The sequence below is a fragment of the Bos indicus x Bos taurus genome, chromosome 20 (assembly GCF_003369695.1).
Source record: "Bos indicus x Bos taurus breed Angus x Brahman F1 hybrid chromosome 20, Bos_hybrid_MaternalHap_v2.0, whole genome shotgun sequence".
NCBI lineage: Eukaryota > Metazoa > Chordata > Mammalia > Artiodactyla > Bovidae > Bos > Bos indicus x Bos taurus.
The window spans coordinates 38,713,260-38,725,309 of NC_040095.1; the positions used below are offsets into that span (position 1 = coordinate 38,713,260).

At 43.1% G+C, this 12,050-nt stretch overlaps 1 protein-coding gene across 1 annotated transcript in view; it reads left to right on the top strand.

The window, feature by feature from the left end:
- The first annotated feature begins 529 nt into the window (after nt 1-529).
- The window catches only part of PRLR (prolactin receptor), a 193,854-nt gene continuing 182,333 nt past the window's right edge, over nt 530-12,050 (top strand). The window contains exon 1 of the mRNA XM_027519925.1: nt 530-1,398. The gene's annotated coding sequence lies outside the window, so the exon portion shown is untranslated. The remainder of the gene's footprint in view (nt 1,399-12,050) is intronic.

Here is a 12,050-nt window from a genome sequence, read left to right on the forward strand (position 1 = left end):
TTTAATTGTACAAGGTCACATTACTGAACAGGAAGCATCAGGTGGTCACGCCTATACAGGTGCCTCTGGGCTTCCAGTCCAAAAAGATCACCAAACCATCTTGGAATATTCAGTGGCTTCTGGGGACTCAGCAGGTGGCTACTACTGAGTGTCATTTGCCAGTAATTCCAGAGTGTCAATCATTCAAAAGGGAATACACCTAGAATTCCAATTATTTTTTGTTGAGAATGTATTGTCTTTGTTTAAAATATTCTCCATGGTGTCCCCCTGGGTAATTAAATAAGCAGATAAGATATTAATTAATAGCAGCAAACAGACACTAACAACTTACTAATTGAGGGATAAGTATTTCCTTCAGGCAGCTACTACTTTTGTTTCAGTACTTTTGCCAGAGAGAAAAGGTAGTGATTATGCATGGTTTTGTTATTGCCAGAAAAAAAGAAAAAAAAGTCAGACCCCCATACAGAAAAGACAATAGAAAACATGAATTGTGTATTTGTGGAAAAGAACAAAAGCGTGGGTTGTTTCAGCACCACCAATGCTTCTGTGTTGCACTCACGCGGCAGAGAATAGACAGGCACTGGGGTATCTAAAAAGAAAGCAAAACCAGCTCTCTTGCTCTCTTTGCTTTCTCGGGTCACTGACTGTTTTTGCCCCCTTTCAGTCCTACCCCTCCTTCTTCTGAGGGAAGGTGAGATTCACTTCCCCGGAGCCTCGCTCCAGTGCTGTCAAGCTGCTGTTCAAGCTGTTATTCGAAAATAAGGAAAGAAATCTGACACGGAGACACTCCACGTCTTGGCTGCCAGGAGAAATACCAGCTTTGAGGTCGTTCCATTTATGAAGCTATTTTTAAATTATTACTATTATTGTTTTGCCAATCTGTTTTGTGATGCAGTCTCATCGGAAGATCTGTGGTCCCCATCTATCGTGCAAAATCCATCTAAAGGTGAAACCGTTCTTCTTTCTCCACTTCTTTGCTGCATTCCGGCTTCCCCAGCTTCTTGCTTCACCTGGTGAAGCTGGCCGGCTATGGACATTTTGCAGGCTTAAGAAAATCACTGTTTCGCCTCGAGCAAGGAACACAAATGTTGCAACCTTGACTCCTCCTCTCGCAAAGAAAGAGTGAACAAGTGCACTTGCTGGGCTTCTTGTCCCAGAGCCGCCGGGCTGCTGGAGTCCAGGTTGGGACACCCAGACACCAGCCTGCTAGTCTTGGGCTTCCAACCCCCGCCCCCATTCCCGCCCCCGCCCCCTTTCTCTTTAAGTCTAACTCGCTCCTCTCCCTCTTCCTGGAGTCTACCCGCTGTTCCTGAAACAGCTTTACGCACGATGGAGGTCCACATCCTCGTGCAGGAAGTGCTCACGGAGTGAGATGGCAGACCTCGCTCCCCGGGAAAAGTGAGTACCCACCGCGCGCGAAGCCGAGGGCGCGGGGGCGGCGCCAGAGTCGCCGGTTCGAGGCCAAGTGCAGGCAGACGCGCACCGGCGGCTGGGCTTGGGCTGCTCCGGAAGACGCCAGAAACCCGCCGGAGCCGCCGAGCGGGCAGCCTAGGGCAGAGCCGGGACTCTGACAGCACGGAGGTCCCCTCCCAAAGGAACTAAAAAGATTGTATCCGCCACCAGCCTCGCCGCTTGTACGACGGCACACATTAGTCTTTATAAAAAGCATCTTGAGGATGAGTTTCGGCGTGACTGGGGGATTCTCAGAAGATACATTATTCAAGTCAAATTGAAAAGAAAAAAAGAGCGGGGAGGGGAAGGAGCTCAGACAGGTGATGTGCGGCCGGCGGGCTTGAGGATTCTCCCAGCATCAGCCGCGGCCGCCTCCGGGTATCCGGCGGAAAGTTGAGCGATCGCAGTGCCGACCCGAAAGGTGTGGCTCCCCGCCCCCTCAGAGGCAGTGCGGGTAGTGACAGGTAAGCAGCCTCCTGGCTGTCACCCGTAGCTCAGCCGAAGGGAGGCAGCCTGACCTCAGCGAAGGAATTCCAGCTGGAGAAGCAGCTTCAGGAACCGCTGGAGGAGAGAGGACGAGAGAGCAGAGGAGAGGAGGGGGAAGTTGGGCAAACAGGTAAGGGAGGGTGGGGGGTAGCCAGGGCGCTACCGGAGCCAGGGCTGGAGTTGCAGCTCTTTGGGTGGAGAACATCCTTGTAATGGCCTCTCCCTGTTCTTCGGAAGCAGCCCACCTTACCCTAATAACAAGCATTTAGACTTTTCGGTAACTGGACTTGAAAATGATTGCAAAACATTATTATGACACTATAGGGATCCGCTTGTTTACATCCATCAAATTGGTTGGTTAAGCTTTCCCACCTGAGTCTCATGCTTCTTGGTCAGTGGAGTGCTGCTCATTCCACCCCTGCTGTGCAAAGTTGGGCAAGCCCCTTGGGGTCTGTGGGCCTCGATTTTCTTTGCACATGTTGCACTTTGCATGTGTGTATATGCGTGTGTGCAACATTTAAGGATATATATGTTGTGTGTATATATATGTATGAATATATGTGTGTGTATATATTCTGCCCTAAATGTGTCCATATGTGTGTATACATACACACACATATATATATACACATACATATATATATTTAGATTACTACTGTATATGAATATATTTAAGACTAATGGAGCAAAAGTGCTGCTGAATCATGTAAGAAAGAAACTGATGAAATTGTATATTTTAGTGATTCTTAAAAATTGGTGCTCATTAAGTCCTTTTGAGAATGAGCTATGAGTCCTCTTCCAAGAGGGGAAAGCATTTTTATGGAATGTTCATAAAGTTTTTCAAGCAGTCCCAGAAGGTTGTGGACATGCCCTGAAGTCTTTGCCTGAGCCCCTAGTGAACATCCCTTGCCTTCCTCTCTAGGGTCTGCATCAACCATCCAGCCAAACCTCTGTGGCAGCTTGGTTGGCTGTGGGAGCCATCTGCAGCCTTCTCTGGGGGTCTGGAGTTAGCCCTGCCAAAGGAGAGAGCCTGGCTTTCATGAGTGAGCTCCCGGGACACTGTTTCCCAGGAGCTTCACTGGTCTCTGCCTTGTGGGAAACCCTCTTCACAAGCTCTTGCAATGGCTTTCCTAAGGGGACCATCCTCAGCCCTGGAGTTTTCAGTCTTACAGACAGCATTGGAGAACACCTGCAGAGGGTCACTGTCTTAAGGAGAGCTCTTCAGGTCCCACGGTTGGATGTCAGACACTGGGCCCGAGGTCTGGTTTTGAAACGAAGTGCGGTTTGCTCCCCAGTGCTGTGTAGGAATAGTAACAGTCTCCTTGTGCACCTCTGCACTTTTCCTTTAAGGCACTAGGTTCCCGTGCTTTGGAGGACCTGGGTCTTCCATTGGCAGTGCCAGCAAGGTGTAGCAGAGGACACGGGGAGCTTTCAAGCCCAACAAACCAGGCTTCAAATCTTGGCTCCCTTGCTTCAGGCAAGTCACTGAACTTCGCTGAGTCTCACTTTTCCTCTTGTGCTTTCTTGCACGGTTATTAGGAAACTGAAATGCCTAGTCTATGATAAACTGCTATTACTGATATGAATGTGAGTTTATAAGTCAGTGTTAAATAGTCTCCTACTTTTTTTAGAGCAGTTTACTGTCTTATGGGGCTTATGTCAGCAAAACAATGAGTACAGTCAGTCCTGATCTAGTTATTCTAAAAGATGAATGGTGGGTTCAGAATACAATGTTGGGCTTATTGCTTCACCTTTGTCAAGGAATTTTCTGTGTTGCCAACAAGTGAAATGTGTCCAGACTAGCATGAAGTCTTGACCCTTTCTCTGAGTTCCCTTTTGACCCATAATCTTGAACAGAAAACAGCTAGATCTGTGCCTGTAGCTGCATGAATCTCAGTATAGAAACTGGAGAGGGCTGATGGCTGCATCCATCTCCAGGTACAACACAAACTGTCTCTGTAAAGAGAAACGTCTTCATTTCCATCTTTCACAGCTTGGAATAGATTTAATCAACTCAGCTAGTACCACCCCCCACCCCCTGCAGTCCTGGCCCCTCAGTTGCAAGAAATTGAATGACATAGAAGTAAGGGACAGAAATAGCATAATCTTAAAAGGAAATTGGATTCCCACTAAGTATCCATTCCAAACATTCTTGAATGCGAAGATGACAGTATTGATACCTACTAGTCACTGAGCCTTCAAGATATACTAAGCACTTCCCTGTGTTCCTTCTGTTAATTCTCATGGTAATTCAGTGAATTCTCTCTTCAATTAATTTTCTTACTGCAGGGTACACATTATCAAATAAAGCTTTACAGATAAGGAAACTGAGGATTAAGGAAATTTACATGACTTGCCCAGTCTCCACAGCAAGTAAAAGGTAGAACCGAACCAGGACATAAGCCCAGATCTGTCTGATCTTGATACCCACTCTTGTTCCACTAACCCGAGCTGCCAGGCTCCCTGGGGTCAGAAAATTGCATCATGCTAATTGGATGATCCAAACTAGTTCTTTTGAAGGGCAGGAATCACCAAATCCACTGGGTGATTTCAGTGGCATGAACATACATTTTGCGTGTGAACACACCAACAGGCAACAACAGTGAAATCACCTATGGAGAGTGATTTTCCCATCCTTTCCCAAATCCAGCTATAAAGTCAATAGTTACCCACAGCAGGTGAGGCTGGCTCTAGGCCACTGATTTCCTGAGCAATTTGTTTATGTCGGAAAGAGCTCTGAAATTCTTATTTTTTGTTACCTTTAGAATCAGGACACCTTGCCATTTGCCTCCCTGTGTTAAACATTCATTCATTTCATGAATACTTGCTGAGCTCTGAATATAACAGACAAGACCTTGGCCCTTGTGAAGCTTCTATGCCACAGAGATGTATAAGAGGCAGGTGAACACAGATATATATCAGATCATTTCAGACATTGATAAATGTTTTGTTATTGTTGGTCATTTGCTAAGTCGTGTCCTACTCTTTGTGACCCCATGGACTGCAGCACACCAGGACACAGGCTTCCCTGTCCTTCACTGTCTCTCGGAGTTTTTTGAAACTCATGTCCATTGAGTCAGTGATGCCATCCAGCTGTCTCATCCTCTGTCATTCCTTCTCTTATTGCCCTCACTCTTTCCCAGCATCAGAGTCTTTTTCAATGAGTCGGCTTTTCACATCAGGTGGCCTAAGTATTGGAGCTTCAGCTTCAGCATCAGTCCTTCCAGTGAATATTCAAGACTGATTTCCTTTAGGATTGACTGCTTTGATCTCCTTGCTGTCCAAAGGACTCTCAAGAATCTTCTCCAGCACCACAATTAGAAAGCATCAATTCTTCTGCGTGCAGCCTTCTTTATGATCCAACTCTCATATCTGTACATACACATCAGAAAGAAAGTAAAGAGAAGCTGGGGGCCTAAAGGGTAACAGGGCTTGGGGGCAACTTTAAGACAACAGAGAAGATCTCCATAAGAAGGTCACCCTTAAACTTAAATCTGCATAATAAGAAGAAACCAGCCCCATGAAAATCTGGGGAAAGGATTGCCTTAGCAGAAGAAATCTCAAGGCAAAGTTCTGAAAATGAATACATAAAGCAGTATGGCCCCAGATACAATAAGATGGTCCCTAAGGTATTAAGTTGAGGTTTACAAAGGGGAAATCATTGTTTGAATGCCTAGTCTAGCTTGTTCTGTGTACTTTATACCTATCTTATTTTTTAATCTTCTCAGCAATCTGTTGAGTTAGCTTTTCTGTCTTGATTTGATAGTTAAAGAAACCAAGACTTGCAGAGGGTAACCAACCAAGGTTATTAAGCTGGTATTTGAATCCCACAGTCTGTTCCGCACCAAAATCCAAACCTTTTTGCTAGCACAGCATGTGGCCTTTGAGATCATCTCTTCTAGGGGATAGTGAAAGAGCTAGCAGCAAGAAATATCCAACGTTTATTAGGTAGCTCAGTGCTGGCAGTGATTTCTGTCTGATGTCCCAATTTCCAGTTAGCATGTCTAAACCTGCACTGCAGAGTGTGGTAGCACTCGCCCCATGTGGCTACTGAGCACTAGAAATGTGCAAATTGAGGTGTACCGTAGTGTAAAGTATACCCCAGATTTCAAAGACCTAGTACCGAAAAATACATATCTATCTCTTGAATTTTTATACTGACTGTATGTTAGAATGATAGTATTTTAGACGTAGTGGTTTAGCTGAAGTACATTATTAAAATTAATTCTGTTTCTTTTTAAATTTGTTTTCATGTGTTCAGCAGAAAATTTAAAATCACATATGTGACTTGAATTGTATTTCTTTCAAATAGCACTTCTGTAGACCAATTAGTTGACAGGGATAGAGTAGGGAATTGTTCCTCCTTCTTCTTAATAACTTTTCCTGTATTCTTGGCTTAGACTCCTTCTCAGGTGTGTCTCCTAATTCAGTTATTCAGTGAAGCAGTAAACAAGAAAAAAGGGGTCGCTCTGTGTCCTCCTCCACCCTCATTTTTCTGCTGAATGGGTGATCATTCAAAGCCCACTACATCATGCCATTATATGAAATAGACTCAGTGGTTACTTTCATCACCAGGACCCATTCCCTCACCCAGACAAACCTCAAGCTTTCAAGCATCCTTATCACCAAAGGGTTATTTTAAACTCAGGTATGCTTTCACCATAAAATCATTTCCTAGGACAGTGTCTTTGACATTCTGGGACTTTGTAAAATCAGCCTAGGAGACAGCCAGGGTTTTGTGCCTGCATGCAAAAATCATGAAATGAATCATCTTATTGTGGTGATAAATGTTTTCCCTTCTCTGTCCTTTTGCTTGTAACAACTTGAATAAGATGCAGTCCAAGGTTCCAGAAGGGCTGTTTCAAGGACATCACAGAAGGCCATTTTGGCTTCTGTTGTCCACTAGCTAACGTGGTTTTTGACAATGTCAATGAAATACAAATACAATTGGTTTGATATATGCCAAAGGGAAGGACATTCAGATTCTGGTGGTGTTAGAGGAAGTCTCTGGCCTGGAATATCACAGACCTGCATTTGAGTTTGTCTATGGGTTTGTGTGTTACTCTTACCCTCCTTCCCTCAAAAATCCTCTAGAAAAGGTCAGTGTTGGTGAGACAATGCCACATTAACAGGCTAATGGAGAAATATTCTAGAAAATGGTTGGCCACGGACTGTAGTAGACATTCGCCTACAGTGAAGAGTTTCTTTTCTGTAGTTTTAAAAGGATATACAGACAGACCTCAGAAATATTGTTGGTTCAGTTCCGGACTATTGCAATAAAGCAAATACTACAATAAAATGAGTCACAAATGTTTTTGGTTTTCTAGTCCATATAAAAGTGAATTACCCTACACTATAGTCCACTAAGTATGCAGTAGCATCATAGGGCTTCCCTGGTGGCTCAGAGGTAGAGAATCCCCCTGCAATGCAGGAGATGCAGGTTTGACCCCTGAGTCAGGAAGATCCCCTGGAGAAGGAAATGACTACCCACTCCAGTATTCTTGCCTGGGAAATCCTATGGACGGAGGAGCCTGGTGCGCTACATTCCCTAGCGTCACAAAAAGGGTCAGGCACAACTTATTGACTAAACAACAACAAAGCATTATATCTAAAACACAATGTATGTATCTTAATTTGAAAAATACTTTATTGTTAAAAAATGCTAACTACCAGCTGACAACACAGTTTGTAAAAAAGAAAGAAAGAAAAAACCAAACTACCTGCAAAATACAATGAAGTGAAAAGCAATAAGATGAGGTGTGCCTGTACCAGATGCTCTTTGAGATATACAAATAACATTTGTTCATTTCCACTCAAAATCTCCATCTTCCAGGGAAATGTCAGTAAGAAGCTGACAGGAATGAATTTTAGTGTATCTACCTCAACAGTAATACCTATTCTTCAACATCTTCTAAGCCAAGAAGTCTGTGCCAGAGTCCATGGGAAAAATTAAAAAAAAAAAAAAATCTTAAACAAGGTCCTTGCTCTAGAGGAGCATATTATCTACCAGGGAAGATGGGCACAAACATAAAACACCAAGAGCAGTGTAAGATGACATCCTCTAAGTGTTCCATGAAACAGACAGTTAGAGTTGGGAATTCCAGAGGGCATTATGCCCATAGCCCTAAAGTACATTGACAATACAGGGTAAGAGATGGGCATTGAGGGACTTCCCTGGCAGTCCAGTGGTTGACTTTGTCTTCCAATGCAAGGAATACCAGTTCTATCCCTGGTCTGGGAACTAAGATCCCACATGCCTTGGGACCAAAAAAAAAAAAAAACCAAAACTTAGAACAGAAGCAGTATTGCAACAAATTCAATAGTTTAAAACTGGTCTACATTTTTTAAAAAATCTTAAAAAAGAAAAAGAGATGCCACTGAAGGATGTAAGGCCAGGCTATTACTTCAGTTCCTCAGTCGTGTTTGACTCTTTACAACCCATGGGCTGCATGCAGCACGCCAGGCTTCCCTGTCCATCACCAGCTCCCAGAGCTTGTTCAAACTTATGCCCATCGACTTAGTGCTGCCATCCAACCATCTCGTTCTCTGTCATCCCCTTCTCCTTTAGCCTTCAATCTTTCCCAGCATCAGGGTCTTTTCTAATGAGTCAGTTCTTTGCATCAAGTGGCCAAAGTACTGGAGCTTCAGCTTTAGCTTCAGTCCTTCCAATGAATGTTCAGGACTGATTTCCTTTAGGATTGACTGGTTTGATCTCCTTGCAGTTCAAGAGATTTTCAAGAGTCTTCTCCAACACCACAGTTCAAAAGCATCAGTTCTTTGGTGCTTAGCTTTCTTGATGGTCCAACTCTCACATCCATACATGACTACTGGGAAAACCATAGCTTTGACTAGACAGAACTTTGTTTGCAAAGTAATGTCTCTGCTTTTTAATATGCTGTCTAGGTTGGTCATAGCTTTTCTTCCAAGGAGCAAGCGTCTTTTAATTTCATGGCTGCAGTCACCATATGCAGCAATTTTAGAAACCAAGAAAATAAGGTCTCTCATTATTTCCATTGTTTCCCCATCTATTTGCAAAGAAGTGATGGGACCAGATGCCATGCTCTTCATTTTTGAATGTTGAGTTTTAAGTCAGCTTTTTCACTCTCCTCTTTCACTTTCATCAAGAGGCTCTTTAGTTCCTCTTAACTTTCTGCCATAAGAATGATGTCATCTTCATATCTTAGGTTATTGATATTTCTACCTGCAATCTTGATTCCAGTTTGTGCTTCATCCAGCCCAACATTTAACATGATGTGCTCTGCATAAAAGTTAAATAAGCAGGGTGACAATATATAGCCTTGACCTATTCCTTTGCCAATTTTGAAATTATTATGTCCAGTTCTAACTGTTGCTTCTTGACCTGCATACAGATTTCTCAGGAGGCAGTTCAGCTGGTCTGGTATTCCCATCTCTTAAATAATTTTCCAGTTTGTGTGATCCACACAGTCAAAAGCTTTAGCATAGTCAATGAAGCAGAAGTAGATGTTTTTTTTGGAGCTCTCTTTCTTTTTTGATTATCCAATGGATGTTGACAATTTGATCCCTGGTTCCTCTGCCTTTTCTAATTCCAGCTTGAACATCTGGAAGTTCTCGGTTCATGTACTTTTGAAGCCTTGCTTGGAGAATTTTGAGCATTACTTTGCTAGAATGTGTGATGAATGCAACTGTGTGGTAGTTTGAACGTTCTTTGGCATTGCCTTTCTTTGGGATTGGAATGAAAACTGACCTTTTCCAGTCCTGTGGCCACTGCTGAGTTTTCCAAATTAGTTGACATATTGAGTGCGGCACTTTCCCAGGCTGAGTTGTAGACCAATGGAAACAGGCACGGGCGTGGGGGTGGGAGCTGGAGAGGAAGGCATTCCGAGTAAAGATGCATATGCAGTTGGCCTGCATACGGAAATGTGCACGGAGTATTTGGCAGTATGAAAAAGAACATGGAGAACAACTAGGGGCGCTTTTAAAAATTACTGATGCCCCCACCTTGTTCTAGAATTTTCATTGAAGAATGGGGCCATGGTGCCAGTGCTGTTGTTGTTCTTTGTTGTTTGTGATTCCCCAGAACATTCTAATGTGAAGTCAGAGTTAAAAGTCATTGAGTAAACACACCGAGTCTTTGTCTTATCATCATGGGCAATAAAATTAAAAGGGTAATGTTTTCAAGAGAAAGAAATGGACAGTTAAGGGGCATGGTCTTTATTGTGTAGAAGGTTTATGGACATGGATATTTCTGCTCAGTTGCTTTCTTCACAATTGCTGTCTGTAATCATTCTGTTGACTTGGATGTTGTGGCTAAAAAGTGTAGCCAGCTTCCCATCCCTGTACGCTGTGTGCTTTGGGGGTGCCCTGTAGTCAACCCTGGTATAGGGTAAGTATAGGGTGCTGGGTGTCTCATGGCTCTTTGTGTGCACCAGGCTTTGTGTGATCATTGCAGAGGGCTTCATTATCTAAGGGCTTCATACCATTAGTGCCATAGTAGCTATTTTATAACAGTCTGTAACCATGCCTCACCTTTCCAACTTTACAAATTAGAAAATGGAGTTTAATTACTGGCCTTGGGCCTTGAGGCTTACTGGTGATAGAATGAAATTAGGATTCTCAGCCACTGAATTCCTCATATTTATTTGGCTCTTAAAGCACATGGTGCCCCATCTCCTGTTGCTGTTACAATATTCTGTACCTAGCCCTGTTACCACTTGCATGAATGAATTAGTGTTACAGATCAATCAGTAAAAGGTGACTAGATTGCCCGAACTGGCAACACTGTGATTTTAAGTGTCAGCAGCTCGGAGGCAGCAGGGGTGGTCCCAGGAGCCCCGTGCCTAGCATCTTGGAGTTCAAGTAAAAGCGTGGCCATGCATACTTACAGCTTATGCACACTCCTACCTGTGGGAAGTAAAGACTCCTTAGTCTCAGAGCTTTCAGGCTGTTCTGATTTCTCTTCTCTGAAGCTTCTGTTCGCTTAAAAGATAATGGTTTTTGTTACACGTCTAAAAAAAAAGAAGAAGAAGAAAGCTGAGCAATTTTTACAGCTGCATGTTTAAAGAATTCTTGTTATGTCTCAAGAATGTCTGGGTTTATTGCCAGTGGTGAAGCTGGGAGGTCTTTATGAAGGGTAATAGAAAAAGGCTAGAGTCGTAGCACTACAGCTTCTTTAGGATATGAGGACAGGTCAGTATTGTGCCATTCCAAAATGGTTCTTTCCTTTTTCTCTGTTTTGAAATCCATTACTTATTAAAAAACAATTTCTAGTATCTTTAACTATAGGAAAAAGCAAGCCTCTAAAACAGTGGTCCTCAACACTGACTGTACATGAAAATCACCTTAGGAGCTTTAAAAAATACAGCTGCCCAGGCCCTATCCATAAACCTATTAATCAAGATTCTGGGTGTGGAGGCTCCATATCACATTTATTCACAATTCTCCAGTTGATCTTCACTAAAATGGACCTTACTTCTCAGAGAAAGTACAAATCTTCATGATTTATTTCTGTTTCTTCTTCTGCCTTGTTCTAGGTGTCATGGACCCCAGAGAACCATCCGAATCATATTTTCATTGGGTAGCAACTCCATCAGTCTAGCATAAAATTGAGGTTTCTACCTATGTATGAACTAACTCCATCTTCAGAGTGACCCTGTATAAACTCATGACTAAAATTTCTTGTATGTACAATTTGGAAATCAAGTTGCCAGAGGCTTGATAATCATGAGATTGGAAGATAAAGGTTAAGCCTTCCTGCCATCCATGTATTAAATTTCCCAGTTGCTATGTTGATCTTTAGTCAGCCAACCCTTGCTTTCCTGTCTCAGCCATTTTAAAGCCAATTAACTCCGTTCCTGTCCACACCCTTATTAAAAATATAATTATAGCAGTGTTCTCTGTCATTGGGTAGACTTTATGAGGTGAATTGGCCAAGAACTAACTAGGTTGTGTAAAATTCTCTCAGGCTCAGGAGATCATTTGGGTTGCAGAGGCTACCAGCAAGAGGCTGGGCTAGGAGAGCCATGAATGTGGGTTTGGAAAGAACCAATTGCAAGTCATACCAAATTGAGAAGAACTTAGAGTATGGAAAAGGATTCTAAGATCAATCTGAGAATAATTATCCAGGGTCCAGT